Genomic DNA, 3,263 nt, shown 5'->3' on the forward strand with positions numbered 1-3,263 from the left:
AAAGCATAGGAGGAGGAGTAGCTAGCACATTGGGGCAATGAGTCAATATTCATGAAGTTCATTAAGAACTATTTATTAAAAATAGGGTTGTCCAATTACTTTTCAATCTGTACTCATAGATATTAAAATATAGATGAGAAGTGCTAGATTGTAGGCAGAATTGTGGGGTAGTAAGTGCCACTTTGGAGAATGTAGACATTCATGAATGAAGAATGGAGTGAGAGGTGAAACTGAAAGAGGATAAATATAAAATCTTATTTTGGGGTCACAAGTCTATTTCAAATACAAATAAGCAAGTATTTATTAGGGGCTCACTATGTTCCAGATGTACAAAGCAATAAACAAAACACAAGGTATTTTAAGAACGTAGTTTAAAATATAGAGTTTCAAGGTACTGATAATTCAATATGTCAATTATATTATAATGTTTCGTTGTAGCCAAGAATGTTAATGTAATCTTAGGTTATATTATGAGATAAACAAGGAATGAATTAGCAATCCCCACAATGCCAATATTCTGTCCTATCTGGACAAGGTGCATAGCTAGAGTATTATGTTCAGTTATAGATATCATATTTTGAAAAAGATATCATGATTAGAGAGTAACCATAGGAAGAAAAACAAGGCAATAAAGTGCCTTAACTTTGTTCCATATAAGAATCAGTTGAAGGAAATGGGAAGATTTTGCTTAGAGTGTGATCGCTGTCTTTAGGGATTAGTCTATTACATGATTCTGTAGGGAATAACAAGGAATAAAAAGGGTCAAGATTAAAAGAGGAGAAAATTTCCTAATATTTAGGGCAACTGACATGTAACAGACTTCTTCAGAAGATCTTTAAGCAAAATCTGGATGATCTCATGTTGAGTAGAGAAATTTTTTTTTTATTTAGATACAGGTTGGACTAGATGTCTCTAAAGTACTTTCTAACTCCTATATTCTGTGATTGCTTTTTTTTTCATTTTGATGATCAGTAAGAGGCTGGTATTCAATGAAGCATAGTAGATGAAGTACTCAGCATCATTTAGGAAGATGTGGGTTCAAGTCCAGCCACTGAGAAATATTGGTTGTGTGGCACTGGGAATATAATTACCCAAGTAATCTTTTAAGCCTAAATTGAAGAACATTGATTCTGTAGGAAGAAGATCTGAACTCAAATCTCACCTCTGACATTTACTGACAACCTAGTGTAGCCATAATGGCTTTTGTTTTCTTTGAATGGCTCAGCTTGCCTCATTGAGCCTCTGGACACTGTGGCTTGCTCTTCCGGGGCAGGAGGCCCGGGGAGCATGCCGGGAGGCAGACGGCTTCCTGTGTGGGGAGTCATGGGGCTGGCTGAGGGGAGGTGTTAGCTCCAGAACCTGGTCTACCCTAGGGGGAGGAGCCAACTCAGGAACCAATCGGCCCTGGTCATTTGGGCGGAGCTTGATGATGTCAGAAACCCTATAAGAGGGGAGAGGACAGCTTGAAGATTCTTCCTCTCTTTCCTTTTCCGGTTGGAGCCAGAGGCAGTTACAACGACCGTTACAGAGGCAGTTACGACCGTTACATCGTCAGTTTCAGTTGCAGCTTCAGTTTCAGAAACAGACACAGCTGAGGCAGGAGCTGCCAGCAGCAGAGCTGATCTACGGGAGGAAGCTGAACAAAGACTTCAGTCCAGTGGGTAATCTTATTACCATCAAGGGGGAAACATGATTTTGCTTTACGCAATCATGTTTCTCTGTAGCCTCCTGGTTACTCTTTCAAGGCGTACTTATTGGGCCTGGAAGATTATGACCAACATATCAAAATGGGGTTGCTGGTTCATGGGTTGGTTACTGTTGAGCCTAAATAAATGTTTTGATTCTTCTGCCTTCTACTTTGAGAGTTTCTTCTATCCGGCGATTCCGAACCTTTCAGACATGTTTATGATCCTCTTTGAGATTATAAACTCGGCCCTCCTGATACATTTGGCGTCACGAACAGGATCGCTAGGTATAAGATCTCTATTTAGAAGCAGAACAATTCCAGAGGAAGAGATAAATATCCCAGGATGGGAGGATCCATTTTATTCCTCCCTAGCAAAGAATTGGCTAAAAAAGCTGGACCCTGTGAAAACTGGGAACCAAGGCTACGGAGAGGAGATCCTAGGGATTTAGAAAAGTGTTTACGAGAAGTTGGGATTCAGTCAGGGGCATCACTATCTAGGCAAAGCTGGATAGTGTTATCAGCCTACCGGCTAGTATACGAAAGATTGAGATTAAGTGAAAGACATGGGGGCACTCCTACCCCACAGGAAGAAGGGAAATCTCAGATAGCAGAAGACCAAACTGACTCAAATGAGAACTTTTCTATTAATGTGGCTAAGAGCAACAGGAGACCAAAAAAGCCCAGAGTGCATTTCAACCCAGCCCAGAAAGAGCCGGCTGAGGCACAAAACACTACTGGGGTTCAGGATGTGCCTCACACAGAGAATAGGAGATGGTTAAATGATCAGACAAGGGCTCGACCCATACAAAGGAGGAAGACAGAAACCCGAGGTGAAGATTCAGTTACAAGGGAAATTCAGGAAGATTTCTCACCGCAAGAGGTCACAGATATTTTGAGTAGATTCAGCCAAAGAATAGGAGAACCATTGATATCTTGGATGGTAAGACTCAGTGATCAAGGGGCCGGTGGAATATCAGTAGATGGGACAGACTGCATGAGATTCATAGGTATCAGCCATGATCCTCTAGTTCAACAAGCTTTTAGGGAACATCATCAGCAAGGAGATGGTGATAGCAAGACTACTCTGTTGGCATTAGCCGCTGTGGGATGCAATAAGAGATATGATACTGATTCTATGTGGCCCACTGAGCACAGACCCTGGTATTCACTTAGAGATTGTATCATGAGACTAAAGGAGGAGGTAATGAAGACTGCCATTATGATAGGAACTGCAGACAAATATTACAATGATCCAATGGGACTGCCTCATAGGAATTTAATAATTAGGACAGCTCCCCCTGCTTATAAACAACTAATTTTGAATTTATTACTTGGAGAAGTAGGGAGCCGTCTTACAACAGTGATAAATAAGATTTTACAGTATATGACTTAGGTGACTGGGGAAGGGATAGATCTCCTCGAGAGAGAAGAGTGAATAACCAGCAAACTTGGCGCCAAAGGAGAGTAACAAGGAAAGAAATGTTTACTGCTTTATTGAGAGCAGGGGTAGGTTTTGAAATGATAGATGGAATTCCAACCAATGAATTATATAGAATGTACAGAGATAAAGGCCTTG

This window comes from Trichosurus vulpecula, chromosome 1, assembly GCF_011100635.1.
Source record: "Trichosurus vulpecula isolate mTriVul1 chromosome 1, mTriVul1.pri, whole genome shotgun sequence".
Taxonomy (NCBI): Eukaryota; Metazoa; Chordata; class Mammalia; order Diprotodontia; family Phalangeridae; genus Trichosurus; species Trichosurus vulpecula.